Consider the following 19,473-nt stretch of genomic DNA (forward strand, 5'->3'; position numbering starts at 1 on the left):
TTCTAGACGTAATAACCAAATTCAGAAAAGTAGCTGGATACAAGGTCAACCCACAAAAATCAATAGCTTTCCTCTACATGAACAACAGACTCACTGAGACAGAAATAGGGCAAACAATTCCTTTCACAATATCATCCAAAAAAATGAAACACCTAGGAGTCAACCTAACAAAATAAATCACAGACCTCTTCTCTGAAAACTATAGCACTCTGAAAAGAGAGATTGAAGATGATAGCAGAAAATGGAAAGACATCCCCTGCTCCTGGGTGGGAAGGATCAACATAGTGAAAATGGCCATACTTCCTAAACTGCTATATAGATTCAATGCAATTCCAATTGAAATCCCAGCACCATAATTCATGGACCTTGAGAAAACAATCCAAAACTTCATTTGGAAGAACAGACCCAGAATAGCAAAAGCAATTCTAGGTAACAGAGACATGGCAGGGGGTATCACAACCCCCAACTTGAAACTATACTACAAAGCTACTGTGACAGAAACAGCATGGTACTGGCAAAAAAAAGCAGACCTGAGGACAAGTGGAACAGATTAGAAGATGGAGAAACAACTCCAGACACACTCAGCCACCTCATCTTCAACAACGGAGCCAAACACCCTCACTGGAGGAAAGATAGCCTCTTTAATAAATGGTGCTGGAAAAATTGGATTTCAACTTGCCAAAGATGAAAACTAGTCCTATATCTCTCACCATGCACTAAACTAAAATCAAAATGGATTAAAGATCTAAATATTAAAACAGAAACGCAGAACCGGCTGGAACAGAGGTTTGGAAGAACTCTTGAAGACATTGGTGTAGGAAAAGATTTTATGAACAAATCTCAGTTGCCCGTGAACTAGCATAAACAATGAACAAAGGGGATCTCTTCTTATTAAAAATCTTCTGCACAGAAAGAGAAACCACCAACAGTGTGAAGAGACAACCCAAAATGTTGGAAAAAAATTTCACCTGTTCCTCAGACAAAGGTCTACTATCTAGAATCTATAAAGAACTTTGAAAAATCAGACCTCACAAATTTAAAGACCCAATCAGAAAATGGGCATATGAAATGAACAGACATTTCTCAGACAAAGAAGTAGAAATAGCAAATAAAAATACGCAAAAATGTTCAACATCACTGGTCATTCAAGAGATGCAAATGAAAACAATGCTGAGATTTCACCTCACCCCAGAAAGAATGGCTGCTATCAAGAAATCAACCAATAACAAATGCTAGCGGGGCTGTGGGGAAAAAGGAACCCTGCTCCACTGTTGGTGGAAATGTAGCCTGGTGCAACCACTGTGGAAATCAGTATGGGGATACCTCAAAGAACTAGGAGTGGAAGTCCCATTTGACCCAGCTATTCCCCTGCTGGGGATCTTCCCCAAAGAATTAAAAAGTATCATACCACAGTGATATATGTGCATCCATGTTTATAGCAGCACAATTTGTAATCGCTAAAACTTGGAAACAGCCCAAAGGCCCATCAACTGGAGACTGGATAAAGAAAATGTGTTTTTTTTAATAAAATGGAGTACTACTCAGCCATAAAGAATGAGAAATTAGAGACATTTATAATTAAATGGATGCACATTGAGGTGATACTCTTTTTTTTGTTGTTTTTTTGTTTTGTTTTGTTTTGTTTTGTTTGGTAACAGCAATCGAACTCTGGTCCTTGTGCTTTTGAGGCAAGAGGTGGAACTACTGAGCTAAATCTGCAGCCCAAGGTGATACTCTGAAGTGAAATAAATAGGACACACATGTGTAAATATCAAATAGTTTCTCCAGTGTGAGAAACTGAAAGTGTAAATAAGGACTAAAAGGTATAATAGATAAGGTAAATTAGGAAGAAAAGGAACAAAGGGGAAGGGGAAATGGGTGGGGTAGGGGAAAAGAAAGAAGGGAATGGAATTAATATGAGAAAATGAAAAAATGGAAACAAAGTCTTTGTAAATAGGGAGGGATGGAGGGGTTGAAGGGAGGGCAGGGAAAGAGTGAAAAATAAGAACCAAGAGAGATTATACAAAGGTGCAAATTTCCAATGATGAATGTCATTATATTTTATACCTAAAATGTACCAATCAAATTAATTTTTAAAAAGAAATTATAGAGTTCTAAAACCTCAAAAATTAGAAAATACCTACCAAAAGACAAAGTTTCACCTTGCCTGGGGTTTGCCTGGCCTCCCAGCCAGGGCCAGCTTCTCTAAGAACAGTACTCATAGTTCTGGAGTCCAAGGCCCCTGCCTGTGTGACAAGGTTCTCACCTTTCTCAGACCCTCACCTGTGGAAGTTGGGCACCACACATCCAGGCCCTAAGCCTTCATTTGGGGCCTGCAAATCTGATACCAGGGGCACACATGTCCTCTTGGGGCTTCCCTAATTGTGAGTACCCACCCTCCTTTCTTCTTCTGGGTCCTCACCTTTGTTCTTAGCAAAAGCAGAACCGCACTCTTGCTTATCTGGGTGTGTCCTACCACAACAAGGCTTTGAGCTGACCTCTCTAAGGGCAACCGTGTCCTCCTATGAGCTCTCCTCACCAGCCGGTGGTAGATCTCCCAACCCTTGTGAGACTGATGCTGAGTGGGAAGAGAGTGAGCAGCAGCAGGGGATTGAGGGGAGCCCTGCATCTGTGATGTGATCCCACTTTTCATAGTCCAAAGTGTGATTTCCAGTGCTCACTTAGACTCAGGAAGCTATTTAACCTCTTTCCCAAATGAAAGTGTGGACTTTATATCAATAGAAAGAGAAAATGTATGAAGGGTCTATGTAGGCTATACGTATGTGTAGGCACACAATCATATGTATGCATGTATAGCTGCATATATGATATGTGCAGAATGGATGTGTATTTTATGTGTATATTTCTAAAATACATTTGTACATATAAATCTGGTTTCATAGAGTCTCCCCACCCATCTACATCATAGCTACTGGAAGAATGCAGAGCAAATCAAAAGCATCCCACTATTTCATCTCTCAATGTTTCAACTTACATTTCTAAAAGTTAAAGACTTTTAAAAAATAGGCCTAATAGTGTTATCATTTCTAAAAAATGCACAAATGATCATTAAATATCCAAGTATTTCAAATACTTTTCTGATAGGCTTACACTTGTTTAAGTAGCTTCTTTGAATGCATATGCAAATATATCCATAATTTTTGTTATGTCCTTTAAATCTTAATCTGCAAATTTCTTCCTTTTTCCTTCCAATCATTTTTTTTTCCTTTGGTACTGGGGATCAAACTTGGGACCTTGTGCTTGCGAGGCAGGCAGCAGCACCACTGAGCTAAATCCCCAGCCCTTGTTTGTTTGTTTTTTTTAAGGACAAACCTTGAATTCCATTCAAACTCTGGGTATTGTTGAATGCAACACAGAAGTGTCTTTTAACATATTCTTTAGCCCTTAGTTTGTAGGGCTACATGGTGTTCCTCCACGTTCATCTTGTATATGGCCTTCCCTAGTCCTAAATGTAGCCATTTCTTCAAGGATATCTCATTCCTTCTATTCCATTCTATTCACTCTTCATGTGGCTGCTACCAGTATTCATTGCTACTGGGGCACTGTCAGATATCAGGCTTCTATACTGATTCCACAATGAATATACATGTGTATACAACATGTGTATATGTACAGATCTATACCCATTTATACATGGAAACTTCTGTTTCTATATCACATTAATTGAATGTGACTTTATACTAATGTCTCCAATTCTGGCCCCTCCTCTGGATTACCTACAGCCTCCCAGTCCAGCAGTGAGAACCCTGGACCCCACCTGCCTTCCACTCTCCATTTAATTAATTGTTCCCTTTCAGTATTCAAGCATAGCAGATTCAGATTTGTAAATCTACTCCTGTATCCTTTTAGGAAACACCTTTTTCAATTAGAGTGCAGTGTTCATTTGTTGTATCATTGACCTTGAAGCTCACAGATGCCACTCATTTCCCCCATTATTGAATCCATGATCTCATTCCATCTGCTTCCTGGACATTGTGAATGGACACATAGTACATTTAGAGTTTTGGGTTTTTTTCTATTTGGTGACATTCTACATCCTATGCTGTGGTTGTCCACTTCTTAAATATTATTTAAATTTGAACGTATCTTAGTTACTTTTCTCATTGCTGAGACAAAATACCCAACACCAACAGTGAAAGGAGGAAAGGTTTATTTGGCTCACAGCTTGTAGAGGTTTCAGTTCATAGTCAGCTGGCTCCAAGGCAGAGTGGGATGGCAGAGGGGGATTGTAGAGAAGTAGTCCAGGGCAAGTAGGCAGGCAAAAGCAAGCAACCAAGGGGACAAGACAAGCCTCTCTCAGTCCCTTATATTGTATCCAGGCTACTGGGATTAGGGTGGTGCCAAACCCATCTGATTTAGGAATCACCCACCCTTAATCCTAGCATCCTTTATCCTAGCATTGCACCATGATTCAATCACACACTCTAGATCCAGCTGCCTCTGAAAAAGCCCCACCTATGACTGCATGAGGTTTTGGGGGACACCTAGACATGAGCAGTAACAGCATGTTTCAAGGCTCACTCTTTGTGCTGTAAAGTTGCATGAGTTTTGACAAATGCATAGTGCTATTGTCTGAGTTCAGTAGGGCTGATGTAATAGTCAGCTTTCCCACTGCTGAATATAACACCTGACACTCACAACTGAAGGAAGCAAAGGGTCAGTTGGCTCATGTATTCAGTCTGTAATCAAATGGCCCCAAAGCAGAAACAGCATGAAGGAAGGTCTTGGAAGAGCAAAGCTGCTGAGTTCATGGTGGCTGGGAATCAGAGCAAGAGAACAGCACCAGAGAGGAAGGGACCAGAGAGCATATATAGTACTCAAGGTCGTGCTGCCACAACAGCCAGAAACACTCAGGTGCAGGCTTTAACAATCTTCTAGGCATTCCTTATCTTGTGTCTATAGATCCCTTGGCAACCACTAATAGATTTTTCCATTTCTACAATTTTATCTTTGCTAGAATGTCATATAAATAGATTCATACAATACAGTATTTAGCCTTGTCAGACTGACTTCTTTCACTTAGCAATATGCCTTCAAGACTCCTTCATGTCTCTTTGTAGCTTGTAATTTCCTACAGTTTCATTGTTTAATTTTAAAAGTATAATCTCGCAAGGTCCTGAGTTCGATACCCGCTACCAAAAAAATAAATAAAAATGAATAAAAGTATAATCTATAAATATTTCCCCCTAAATAACCACAGAACTTCAATCAATAGGTTGCAAGGTTTAAATTCCACTCTCATTGTGGTGAATGGAAGCTATGTTCTCATGTCCCTGTAGGGGGTCCCTGGTAGCACATTGTCATCTGTAGGTCATTGTAGCACTGTCACACAAGCACTGAGGAGAGCAGATCAGGGATAGAGAAATATCGCCATGGAAAAAGCAAGAGAGAACTTCTGTGATGTACTTTTTCCTGGGAATATGAGGGCCAAGGCAGTGGAGCCATGGCACGAGGCACTCTGGGGAGAAAGAGGCACTGCATGAGCAGAATAGCAGTCTTCTGATATGCTTGTAATGAAACTGACAGAAAGTAGCCTCTCAGGACTTCACCTTTCACTGGTTGTCTTTTTAATGACATAGAGAGCAGTTTTAGAATCTACATACTGTTCAAGAATATTATGAAGATGAACATTATCCTGATCTAAGTCTACTTACATATTTCAAATTTAATTTATCTGTGGACTTTTTGTGACTGTTCTTCTGGAAAGTAAGAATTTTATAAGCTCCAGGCTAAGGATTATTGCTGACTCAAGGGTTGATGTGGACATGCAAATGCAGGTGGGCAGAGAAAAACCACATTTTCAAAGTTAATGCAAGAAAATTTCCTCATAAGTATCTTGATGCCATAGCTGACATTTTTACCATAGCTTGTGACTGCTAACATTTTGGAGTTTATTTTTCAATTTTAAGTTAAATGAGAATATAAAATGCTTTAGTTTGCAATCATAAAAGTTTAATTATACCTTTAAAAACCAATAGCTACTTACGCTGTTGTGATGCATGTACATTTGCAGGCTTCCCTAAATATATTTGAATGAGTTGCAGTGTTAACAAAAATAAGAACAAGAACAGTTTATACTTCAACCCACTTGGTAGCTCTTGTGGGTATATAGATTTCTTTGGACATTTAGATCCCCGAGTATCAGTCCACCAGACACCAGCTTGTTATTTCTTTGCTCTGGAGACTGAGGTTTGATTTGAGTGAGTCTTAAGAGAATGAGTGTCTGTATAAATACCAAATAGTTTCTCTGGTGTGAGAAACTGAAAGTGTAAATAAGGACTAAATGTATAATAGGTCATGTGAAACAGGAAGAAAAGGGGCAAAGGGGAAGGAAGTGGGAGGGCTAGGGGAAAGGATAGAAGGGAATGGGATTAATATGAGAAAATGGAAAAATAGGAACAAAATCTTTGTAAATAGGGAGGACTGGAGGGGTTGAAGGGAGGGCTTGGCAAGGGTGAAAAATAAGAACCAAGAGAGACTATGGAAAGGTGCAAATTTCCAATGATGAATGTCATTATGTTGTATACCTAAAATGTACCAATGATTAGAATGAATAATTGATAATGCAAAATAGGAAGAAAAGGTCCAAAGGGGTAGGGGTAGAGGGAGGGGCAGGGGAAAGGAAAGAAGGGAAAGGAAAAAATGCTGAGAAATGGAAAAAATGGAAATAAAGTCTTTGTAAATAGGGAAGGGTGGAGGGTGTGAAGGGAGGGCTAGGAATGGGGAAAAAATAAGAACCAAGATGCATTGAAAGGTACAAGTTCCCGATGAGAAATGTAATTGTGTTGTATACCTACAGTGTACCAATAAAAGAATTTAACAACAACAACAAAAAGACAATGAGTGTCCACCTTCACGAATACATGGTTCCTATCTTTGGCTTCACATCTTGGGCTCTTGAGGCCTCCTCTGACTAATACATCATCATGACACCCTTAGCCATTCCACACAGGCCTGAACTATAGGACTTCACAGGGCAAAAAAATTAGGAATATTTCTAAACTCTTTCTCTACCTTCATGGACTCCTCTTACCTATTTACCCATTTGATGTGTTGTATTCTAATGGGGAGGAGACAAGAGAAGAGGAGAGGAGAGGAGAGGAGAGGAGAGGAGAGGAGAGGAGAGGAGAGGAGAGGAGAAAGAAAGCAAGTAGAGATCAGTTATGAATGACAGGCACAGAAAGAGCTTGACGCCTGAAGCAGGGTAGGGTGAGCAGAAGTCTGCTCTAGTCACGGACAGAATTGAATGAATCGTGGAAACTGCTATTGAGTAAAGTCTCCTGTTCCTCTTCTCCAAGCACTATCTGGACAGCCAAGCCTTGTCCCCCATCCCAGTCCCAAGAGTTAGGAGTCGCTGTGGACTCTCCAGAGCCTCAGTCCTCCCCAAGCCTTGAATAAGCCCTGATTGGGGGAAAGGGTATGCCCAAAGTTTCATCCCACAGCCTCTCTTTACTATTTTGAAATCATTTCACACTTCTCGGGATTGATGCTTGATTATGCTATTCGGCCACTATATTTGTCCTCTTTATCAACCACAATCTACATTTTCCCTTTAGATGATGTTTCTTTCTGTTCTCTGTGTGAATCCCGATTGACTCAAACCTGTCCTGGGCCCCTTCTCCCAGCACAAACCCTAAAGACCTGAGTATTCACCTGACCTTAATCTGTAAGATCTTTCTGGTTCCCAGTTGCCTGAGCTCACCACATTCTGTAGCTCCCCTTACCTATGCCAGGGTTAGCAGTGGGTCATCATGCATGAACATTGCACACAAATTCTTTCCTAAGTTTAAAGCCTTGTTTATGTCCAGGGCTGCCTACTTCTGTCTCTCTCACTCAGAATTTGGTTCAGTGAACATAAGTGTTTAATTCTATGACCTAAACCTAAACTACTTTACTATCATCACTCTGTTCAGTTCTTTTCTCCTAAGCTTTAGGTATGCTTTGGAATTGAGAGTTTGTTATTTGGTGTGTTCACATCATATCTTCAAGCTTCCTGTCTGTAAAATCTGATACCCTATTTTCTTTACATGCATGCTATGAGATAGTTGATATATTCCAAAGGATATATGTAAGTTATAAAGCATAATAAAATGCAAAACACCCCTGAACTCACCAGCACTAACAAGAATTACTAATACCATTACTAATACTACTATATACCTACCATTACCAACTGAATCCAGCACCAACTAGAGGATCACTCATCTCAGAAGTAAATATCATCTTTAATTTTGTTTCTATCATTACTGTCTTAATTTTAGCCTTTCAGCATAATCTATTCTCCCTAAATTATATTTTAGTTAACACATGTTAATGTATATTAATAATTAACTACATATTATTTCCTGACTCATTTATTCAACATTTTCCAAGATTCATCTTTGCTGAATAAGTGTAGATTCATTTTTTCTGTTTCTCTATATCTCTACCATTAAGTTTGGAAAAAAATTTTAATCATCTTTTGGAACTCTGGGATCTAAAAACAAAGTAAAACAAACTTAAAGCAAGGGAATGCCTAACTAATGTAGCAAATTCCTGTAATTTTATTTTATCTCAGTATATATTTTGAATATCAATTAACTTTCTCTTTAGAGAAAGAGGGCTTAATCACCTCTAAAACAGCTTCCAGTTCTTCACCTCCTCATAGTTCCGCCATGTGGTCAATCCTGATATCTGCCTTACCTAAGCACTTCCTTCTGTAACATACAGACAGAGCCCTCATGGGCTGCACAGGTGGTCACAGTAACCACCTCTCGGTCATAGCGCAACCCCATGGCATGTATGCTACAAGAGCATTTGCCAGTAAAACTAAGTTTCATTGTGAGAGGGACACACTGTCACATTTGGACACTTAGACATTACACCATCAGCCAGGATAAAAACGTATCCTCTGAAAGGAACATTGTACACATCTGTGACCAAATCTCTTGGAGCCCCATCAGAGCAGGAGTAGAGTTTATGGTCATTCTACAGAAAGAGGCCTCATGGCTAAATTAGAAAAATACAACAAAGAAGAGTGGAGCTGCTAAAATACACTTGATCTTAGCCAAAAGCCAGAGAAACGATGGAGCTACTAAAATTCAATGAGAGAACATTGAGATATTTTTACTTAGTCACCTACCTACCTATTCCCCAGCTCAAGTGAAAAGTGTAGGAAGGAAGAGGCAGAGGAAGGAGATACATGGGGGAATACAGGCTTTGGAAAGCTCCGATGTACATCAGGAAATCTAGACACATGATCAGAGCTCTATGGGGCCAGTTTTATGTACCAAGACCAGACCAACACATCACTACTCACCAATATCTTTCATGAATATAGATACTAACCAACTGAATTCAACACCAAATTAAGGATTATATACCAGGGCCAAGTGGAACTTATCCCAGGAATGAATGTAACTTTGTTTTAACAGGTGAAAATCAATGTACTGTGTTATAGTAATAGACTAAAAGACAAAACAATATTATCATCTTGGTAGACACAGAAAAAGCATTTGGTGAAATACAACACCATTTATTTAGTTAGTTAGTTAGTTAGTTAGTTAGTTAGTTAGTTATGTGTGCATGTATGCTACTGGGGATTGAATCCAGGGTACCTCTCCATTAAGTTACATGCCCAGTGGTTCTTTTTTCTTTCTTTCTTTCTTTCTTTCTTTCTTTCTTTCTTTCTTTCTTTCTTTCTTTCTTTCTTTTTTTCTTTGAGACAAGATTTTTCTAATTTTCTAAGTTACTTAGGCTGGATTCAAACTTGCAATCCTCCTGCCTCAACCTCCCACAATACTGGGATTACAGACATGCACCACCATGCCTAACTACAATACTCTTTTATGATTTAAAAAATCAGCAAACTAGAAACAGAAAGAAACTCCTTAATCTGATGAAGGACATCTACTAAAAATCTGCAATACCCATTATACTCAGAGCTAAAATGCATCGAATTACAATTGAATGAATAGAAAGTAAAGGCAGAGGCATGTAAAATACACATCCATAAAACTGTTAAATAAATTGCTCACTTTGGTTTTATGGACAGTACTTATGACTGGGAGAGAGAAATAGAAAGCAACTGCCAATAGTTTATCTCTTGCCGATCTGGAGAGCACCTGATCTTGGTTGGTCCGATCTCCCTGAGTTCTCTCTTCCTCAGGCTTAATTCTGCATCAATTTTTTCAGAATGTCAGAATGGGAGGAGTAAGCAGTCATTCTCCCCCCACCCCATTCTACTTTCACTCATCCTGGGCTATTAACTGGTAGATTTAGATACCACATCTTCTGGACAATGCATGGTCTTGGAAGTGCAGAGGACAAGGAACAGCAGAGGGAGTCCAGTATGTGAGAGAAGGATTAGATGCTTTCATCATTTTCACAGTGGTCACTAGTGTTTAAAAATCGGGTGATATTGCATCAAAATATGCATTTATAGCTTAATCTTTTTTTTTAAGTTGGAAACATTGAGAACATATGGCCCCTACTCTGGCTCAGTACTTCTTCCACAGTGCAGTAGCTTCACTCATTTTATCCCCTGCCTGGCCCCTGCTGGCATCTGTGGTTGAGATCCTTTTGCTTGCCCTGTGCTTATGCATTTTATGTTCCGGTCACAGACTGGCTCTACTAGGACTTCTCAAATAGGACCATCTTCACACTTTTCTGTCTTTACTCTGAAGTTTCCTCCATGTATTGCCTTTCTATCACCACAACCAATATGCCTGACATACACAACTGAAAGGAGGAAATGGTTTAGTTGGCTCACAGTTTCAGAGGTTTCAGTCCATGGTTGACTGACTTTAAGGCAGGAACATCATAGTGGAAGGGCATGATAGATCAAATCATGGCATCTGGGAAATAGACAGCAAGAGAACAGTGCCAACAAGGGATTTAGCCTCCAACAGCACAGCCCCAGGGACTTATCTCCAACTGTGTCCTACCTCCTAACAGTACCTTCACCTATGAACATTGGTGGATTAGTGCACTGAGGAGTATAAAGCTCTCAAGAGTCTTATAATCCAGTCAAATTAACAATTAAGATTGACTGGCATGCTCCATCTACAGTGACCTTCCCTACTGCTTCCATGAAGTATTCTCTCATTCTACCATTGGAAAAAAATCTCTCGCTTCAATCTCTTGTCTGAATACTTCATGTGAATTTGAGTACAGAAGTGCTATAGGTGCTTAACATTTGACAAATTGGATTATACCACTGACCTAACCTAATACTGGCGAAGAGAAGTTGCTATTGGAATTGGAAAAAATTTAATATAGAAAATCAAGGTAAACAAACTCAGAGAGAGAAGCTGGAAATGAAGAAATATGGCAGCAGAATCAGAGGGCAAACACTCTTGGCTTTAAGTGAAGTAAGGTTTTTGAGAGACATTCACATTTACAATTTTGGAATTGCATATGGCATCGCTCAAAGTGAAGTGACCTTGGCCTTTCCTGCAACAGTGTCTCATAAGAGTGGTGGCAAACCTTATGGGGAGGGCTGGGAGGGAGGTCATTTGATCTGTGCAGCGCATACGTTCATATCTGACAACTGTGTTTTCTGCTATTGTCATTTGTGAAATGCCACTTCTCTCTCCCGCTAGAGTAGGACAGACTACAGGACGGACATGGGCAGTGCAGAAGTCATGATTTATTTGCCTGCCTCCACTTGAGAAAATACCTAGAGAGCAGGAGAAACTCAAGAGCAGAGCTTTCAGTAGGGAAAAAAATTAATTAATTTTTCCTTTTCCTTCAAGCCAGTAAGTACAACTTTTCTTGATGACCTTAGTTATTTAATGATGAAAAGATTTCTTCTTAGGACTGAAGGGAATCGTGCCCACAAGGAACTGGAACGTGCTCTTTCTGTGTGCTGTGTACTCAGTAGTGGGACTTTGTAAAAAGGATCCATGCAGAAAATCCTGCCTGATTCCATCTGACTTCTAAAAACACCGCCCTGAATTCCAAGAGCCACAGACTCCCTGAGGCAAAGGCACACGAAGTTGCATGGGTTGCCCCTGGGATCTTGGTAGCAAGCAGATTCTGGCTCCCTAGGGCTCAGTAAGGGTAAGTTACTGCTTCCCAACCCACCCCAGGTGATGTTGGATGCTGCTGGCCTGGGAGCATTGCTGGAGGACAGATGAGATGGGAGAAGTCAGATGGGGACTTTCCTTCACCTCTGTAGCTTTGTATTCTCCCAGAGGAGAGGAATGTGAAGTCCAGGAAAAAAGAGCCAGGGCAGGGCTTGGGCTTCCTCTTGGCAGACGCTAGGTGTGCCCAGATGATCATTAAGAAAATGCAAGATTGGATCCAGAGGGCCTGGTTGGAGTTCCTGCTACTTTTGACTCTTCCCTTCCAAAATATTCAATTAAGGGAGCATGACAACCAGCATGGAGTCCATCACCGTGTGCAGGCTAATGCCTGTGTGTGAAATGAGAGGTGACCTTACTAAAACCTGTATACTTTTCCCATGCACCTGGGAGAAGAGTAAGATGCCTTGGGTTAAATGGGGGCGGGGCCCTCCCACCTCTCCTCATCCTTGGGTCTTCAACCAGATCCAACTCTTCAGCTTGGCTCTGGAGGTGCCCTGCCAACAGCTGACAGTTCTTTGTCAACCCTAAGTTCCTTTGATTCCAATTGGCCAAGAGCAGAGCCAGTTGGCTGCAACCTTGGGAAGTAGCAGCATGAAAACTTCTGTCTCTGCCAGCCCAGGGTAAGGCCTTGGTTCAAGGTGCTCCAGGCAGTGCGCAGGCGCCTCCTGAAAGGCTGGCAGGCGCAAGTTTCCTCCTAATCAGCGCTCAGCTCCACACGAGCAGGTGAGTGCCGGCTCCAGGTCCCAGGGCAGCACTTTGTGGGGACCATGCAGTTGCTGATATCCTCTGTGACTAAGGCCATCTTCGTGGCTCTGTTCCTTTTCGCTATCCTGCTCATCCTTTACGTGATCCTGTGGTACACTTGCTGGGACAGGGATAACGAATACTCCTGACGCAGGTAGACCCCAGCCACAGCCCCCTGTCGCCCACCCGTGTCCCCAAGCCTGGAATCCGGTTCCTTCCGAAGACCCGTACTCCTTTGTACTCAGTACCCTGCACCCCTCTCCCAGGTTGCCCCTCTCAGGTGGTGGGTGCCGAATCAGGACCCCCTCTTCTCTGGACCCTGCACTTCTTCCCTAGACTCCGCACCGCTCCCCAGATTCCAAGGCCCTGTCCCAGTCCCGCGCCCAGTTTCGCGCCTCATTCGCTCCAGTGCCAGACACCTGTTTCCCAGCCCGATTTGCACACTCCTTCCTTTACTCTCTGCCCTTTCCCGTGCACTCTGCACCCTCTCCTGGATCTCCTGGGACCCTGGGATCCCGACGTCTTCTCTGGATCTCAAGCCTGCTCCCAAGGTCCTGCACTCCTCCTGAGACCCTGCGATTCTGCTGATGCCACGCCCTTGAGGATCTCTCCCCTCCCTAGTCCCAGGACCCTCTCCTATTCTCGCCGCCTTCCCAGGAATCTCCTCATTGTCCCTAAAGTACACCACGACCCTGAGCGCTCTTCTGACTCCCTGCTCCCTCTGCAGAACCCAGCTGTGCGCTCTCCACACCCACCCTACCCTGGACCCGATGCTCAACCCTGTCCTCTGGGGTCTCCCCAGGCCCCATGTTCCCATGATCCCGCGTCCTGTGACCCTCCCAGCCTTCTCTGGAGCTCTCGCCTTTCCCCTAGGTACCATACCCTTCTCCTGGGTCCCATACCCACTCTGGTCCCCAGTTCCTGCTCCCTCCCAAGAATCTGCAGCCTTCAGAACTCCTAGGCCAGCAGCAGCCCTTGGGAGGGGCCTGTGTCCACTCCCTGCGCTGCCCCATCTGGGCGGTGGGGGGAATTTTGATAGCCAGTGGGCTTCCCTAAGTCATGCCCCTGTAGGGAGCCCATGCATCCATTGCTGTCTTTCCTCCCTCGGGGACAAGGCTTGAGTAAGTTGAGCCTGCAATGCATCCAGCAATAACAATTTGTAGTGCCACTCTTGTCCTCCCAGTTTTCTTGAATTAGATTCAGTCTCACGAAGAGGTTTTGGTATTAAGGTGGTAGAACAGCCTCAGCTTTTAAGAGGATGCCGTGGATGAACCTTCCTGGACAGGAAGAACTAGGGGCTGGGCCAGGCAAGGTGATCTGACTGACTCTGCTTTTCTCTTTCCATTTTTGTTTTGTCCATTAAAAAATTTGTTAGTACATTTTTGCAGTGTATAATGATTACATTCCTCGTGGGGAGTTTTTTTTTTTTCTGCCTTATTTTACCTTTTTTTTTTTCCTGGATGAGGTTAGTCCATTTGCAATCAGATAGCTAGTCAGAACACAGCCGTGGCCCAGGGTTTTAGCTCAGTAGCACTGCACCTGCCTGGCAAGTGCGAGGTCCTGAGTTCAATCCCCCATACCAAAGAAAAAAAAAAAAAAACATGGCTGGACGGACAGTGGCATGAGCCACAGAGTCTGCACTGGAGTAGCCAAGTGGGAGCGTGGGCAGAGTCAGGGCTGCTGTAGTTTCTGGTCTTGGCAGCACCATCAAACAGATTGCTATTGTACATGTGCAAGGCAGTACAGGTGCATGCCGGAGTGAGTCGCACTGAATCCTCATTACAGACGGGCATCACATGTGGACAATTAACCATCTTCTGATAATCACTGATTTTTCAAGTCATTTTTGTGGCATAATTTACATAGAGTCAAATTCACTTGTTTTTTAAATATACAGATCTATGAGTTTTGATAAACACATAAAGCTATGTAACTACAATCATTATAAAGATACGAGTACCTTCTATCGATAACATATTGTTCAAAATGTTTTCTCTTCTCTATCTTTGAATCTGAGAAAGCCAGCATCTCTTTTTCTGAGTATGTCAATGCAGTATTCATGATGTTTTTATTTAGTGTATTTGTGTGGTACTGGTATAGTGCCCTACCAAGATACTTTACTGGATTTTTTTTAGCTATATAGTTCCATCAAACTAAATTCATGATAGTTTACATTTTAAAATATTTTTTATATACCCAAGTTATAAATAGAGAAATCATTCCATTCTACCTGTCCATTCTCCTCCTAAAGAAGTGAGAAACATTATTAAATATTTGGTTTTTCTGCTTCCTGCCCCCCCCCACACACAGTAGAGTTGCATTTTGGGTTTTTCTCCTTTATGTTTCAGAGGGCCAGGAGAGACCACAGAGCAGAATAAAAGCCCCCAAGGAAGTGTGGGGACCCCGTCTCTCTGCTCTTCTTCCCATGTGCTTAGGAACTGAAAGGGATGTGTGGTGATCAGATTTGTGGGGAGACTATTTTGAGCTCTGTCGGTGAGATTTTCTGATGAAAGTACTACATGAAGTGCAAAGACTATTTTTAAGAATCACAACACTGGACATTTGAATAGAGAAGGTCAAAGCAGGTGAAATGAATGCATTTCTAGGTGTTCCACTTTTCTTCATTGCCCACTTCTTGGATGTTTACACCCTCCAGAAGTAGCAGGTTTTAAAGCTGCTGTTATTTGGTTCCTTTGGATGCTGGATGGAGGACCAGAGTCACTGCCCAGAGCACTGCTCCTGTGGACTGGTCTTGAACTGGAGACCTCCTCCCCTTAACTACAGAAAACCCTGAACCCATTGCAATGGCCCTGGCAGGGCCCTATGATAGAAAGTGCTCCCGTCAGCAGTGTGCTGGAAGGATAGGGAGACCGCTGGGAATGGACACTGGTTAAAAGGCAAGAAGGATGAGGGCCTGACCTTAGGTGGTGACCATGGGGGAAGAGGGGTAGACACATTTCTCTGTCAGAACTGGTATACATCAGTGACTGAATGCATGGTGAGGCACAGACACTGGAGTGGATAAGGAAGAGGAGCAAGGAGCAAAGCTGATATTGTCTGTCTAGCCTAACAGCGAGAGGCCCATGGTGTCATTAAAATACTCTTTGGATGTAATGAGGCCAGCATTCCAGGTCACTTTGATTTTTTTCTTCCTCCCATCTGACCTGCGGCATAGGCAGATGCTTAAACAACTGTCTGACTCTTAGGAAGAGCTCAAAGAATGGCAGCCTATTTATTTATGTTACTATCTTTATTAGTACATGTTAGTTATCCAGAAAAATGGATTTCCTTTTGGTATATTTGCACATGCATGTAACACTTTGATTATTTTATAGCCCATTAACCCTATCTTCATTTCTTCCCCTCCCCTAATCCTTTCCTCTTCTCTCCTTTCTACTTTCCTGTCATGTCTCTCCCTTTTTTTCTCTAATGTAGTTTAGCTTTTACTCATGAGAGAAAACATTCAATATTTGTCTTCCTGAGAGTGGCTTATCTCAATTAATTGAGTTGGTCTCCACTTCCTTAATGTTTTTCCTGCAAATGACATGATTTAGTTCTGCTTTATGGCTCTGAATAATGCTCTATTGTGTATATATGCTACATTTTCTTTATCTATTTACCTGTTGATGGGCACTGCAGCTGTTTTCTTTTTTAATTTGAATTTTATTGGTGCAATTTAGATATACATAATGATCACATTCATCATAGGGAATTTTTACCTGTACATGATGTATCTTGAGTCCTCTTTTTTCCCCCCAATTCCCCTCCCCTGCCTTCAAAGCCTCTTTCCTTCCTTATTTACAAAAGCTGTTTCCATTCCATTTTTTCCTTCTTTTCTGCAGCTGTTTTCTTACTTGTTATGAATTATGCTGAAATAAACATGGATCTGTAGGTATCCTTGTGATATGCTGACTTTTATTCCTTTGAGTACATACCAAAAATGGCATAACTGGATCAAATGGTATCGCTATATTAATTTTTTGAGGAACCTCCACCCTGATTTCCATAGTAGCAGTACTAGTTTATATTCCCCCCAGCCATGTAGAAATGTTACTTTTTCTGTATACTCTCATTTATTTTTATTTTTATTTTTATTTTTTTGAATACTTGATGAGAGCCATTCTAACTGGAGTGAGATGGAATCTTAATGTACTTTTAATTTGCATTTCCCTGGTTACTAAAGATGTTAAACATTTTTTCAATGTTTCCTTCTTTTGAGAAATGTCTGTTCAATTCATTTGTCTATTTATTGATGAGGTTATTTGGTTTTTCAGTATTTTTTAGCTCTTTATATATTCTAGATATTAATCATCTGTCAGAAGTGGAGGTGGTAAAGATTTTTGCCCATTCTGTAGGATGTCTCTTCACTCTGTTGTTTCCCTTGCTGTGCAGAAACTTTTTAATTTGGTGCAATCCCATTTATTCATTATCTCTATTATTTATTATGCTGTAGGATTCCTATTTAGGAAGTATCTGCCTCAGTGAATGACCTCAACTGTTTCCTCTGTGTTTTCTTTTGTCAATGTCAAAGTTTCAGATCTTATGCTTAGGTCTCTGATTCATTTTCAATTGATTTGTGCACAAGGTGAGAAATTGAGATCTTGTTTCAATCTTTGACGAGTGGATATCCAAAGCTTTCCCAGTACCATTTGTTAAAGGGGCTGTCTTTTCTCCAGCATATGTTTTTGGCTCCTTTGTCCACATTCAGTGGTCATGGTTGTGTCTGGTTTTGTGCCAATACCACACTGTTTTGTTATTGTGGCTTTGTAGTATAATTTGAAATTGAGTATTGCGATGCCTCCAGCCTTGCTCTTTTTGCTTGGAAATTCTTTAGCTATTCTGGGTCTTTTGTGTTTCTGTATGAAGTTTAAAGTTCTTTTTTCTAGTTCTGTGAAAGATGTCACTGATATTTTGATGGGGATTACACTGAATCTGTAGACTGCTTTCAGTAACATGGCCATTTTGCAATGTTATTTCTGCCAATCAATGAACCTGGGAGGTCTTTTCATCCTTTAGTGTCTTCCATTACATTTTTCAGTGTTCTGTAATTTTCACTGTAGAAGTTCTTCACTTCTTTAGTTAGGTTGAATTCTAGGCATTTTGTTTTTTAAAGCTATTGTGAATGGAGTTGTTTTCCTGATTTCTTTCTTAATGGAATCATTACTGGTGTATAGGAAGCTAGTGATTTTTGTGTGTTGATTTTGTATCTTTCCACTTTGCTGAATTTATTAGATCTAAAAGTCATCTGGTGGAGTTTTTAGAACGTTCTGAGTACAAGATTGTATCACCTGCAAATAGAGAAATTTTGATTTCATACTGTCCTATTTGTTTTCCTTTTATTTCTCTTTCTTGTCTAATTGAGCTGGCTAAAATTTCAAAAGACTACTTTTCTTAAGGGTGCCAAGAGCAATGATCACCAGCTGCCCAAGCACCAAAAAATTATGCTTTTGAAATCTCTTGATATTGATTCTGCACACAGAGCAAACAAGTTGCCCTACGTGTGCCACTCATGACAAAAGCCTCAAGGACTTCTTTATTTTATTTTTTTCCTTAAATTCTTTTATTGGTACATTTTAGGTAAACAATACATTTACATTTATCATTGAGTGCTTGTACCTGTACATGATGTATCTTGGTTCTTATTTTTTTCCCCATTACCTGTACGCCCTTCACCCCCTCCACCCTTCCCTATTTACATAGACTTTGTTATCATTTTTTTTCTTTTCTCATAATTTTTCCTTTCCCTTCTTTCCTCTCCCCTTCCCCTCCCACCAACCCTACCCCTTTGGGCCTTTTCTTCCTATTTCAAATTATCAATTATTTGTTTTAATCATTTTAATTCTTATTTACACTTTCAGTTTCTCATACTAGAGAAACTATTTAGTATTTACACATGTGTGTCCTATTTATTTCACTTATGAGTATGGCCTCAATATGCATCCATTTAGCTATAAATGTCTCTAGTTTCTCATTCTTTATGGCTGAGTAGTACTCCATTTTATTTAAAAAACCACATCTTCTTTATCCAGTTTCCAGTTGATGGGCACTTGGGCTGTTTCCAAGCTTTAGCTATTACAAACTGTGCCGCTATAAACATGGGTTCACATATATCACTATGGTATGATTCTTTTAATTCTTTGGGAAAGATCCCCAGCAGGGGAATAGCTGGGTCAAATGGGACCTCTAGTCCTAGTTCTTTGAGGTACCTCCATACTGATTTCCACAGTGGTTGCACCAGTCTGCACTCCCACCAACAATGGAGAAGGGTTCCTTTCTCCCCACACCCCTGCCAGCATCTGTTATTGGTTGATTTCTTGATAGCAGCCATTCTTTCTGGGGTGAGGTGGAATCTCAGTGTTGTTTTCATCTGCATCTCTCCAATGACCAGTGATTTTGAACATTTTTTCATATGTTTCTTTGCTGCTTTTACTTCTTTGTTTGAGAAATGTCTGTTCATTTCAGATGCCCATTTTTGAATTGGGCCTTTACATTTGGGAGGTCTGATTTTTCAAAGTTCTTTATATATTCTAGATAGTAGTCCTTTGTCTGAGGTACAGCTGCTAAAATTTTTTCCCACATTTTAGGTTGTCTTTTAGCTCTGTTGGTGGTTTCTCTTGCAGTACAGAAGCTTTTTAATAAG

At 41.0% G+C, this 19,473-nt stretch overlaps 1 protein-coding gene and 1 non-coding gene across 6 annotated transcripts in view; both read right to left on the reverse strand.

Moving 5' to 3' along the window:
• Positions 1–19,473, reverse strand: part of LOC101711798 (melanoma-associated antigen 8-like) — a 149,374-nt gene that overhangs the window by 109,946 nt on the left and 19,955 nt on the right. The window lies entirely within an intron of this gene.
• On the reverse strand, positions 18,227–18,356 carry LOC147821118 (U11 spliceosomal RNA). Its single transcript, XR_015447646.1, has one exon. It is a non-coding gene; the product is annotated as a U11 spliceosomal RNA (small nuclear RNA).

The sequence above is a fragment of the Heterocephalus glaber genome, unplaced genomic scaffold, assembly GCF_053883595.1.
Source record: "Heterocephalus glaber isolate CG9 unplaced genomic scaffold, H.glaber_assembly_v1.0 deba00001762, whole genome shotgun sequence".
Classification (NCBI taxonomy): Eukaryota; Metazoa; Chordata; class Mammalia; order Rodentia; family Bathyergidae; genus Heterocephalus; species Heterocephalus glaber.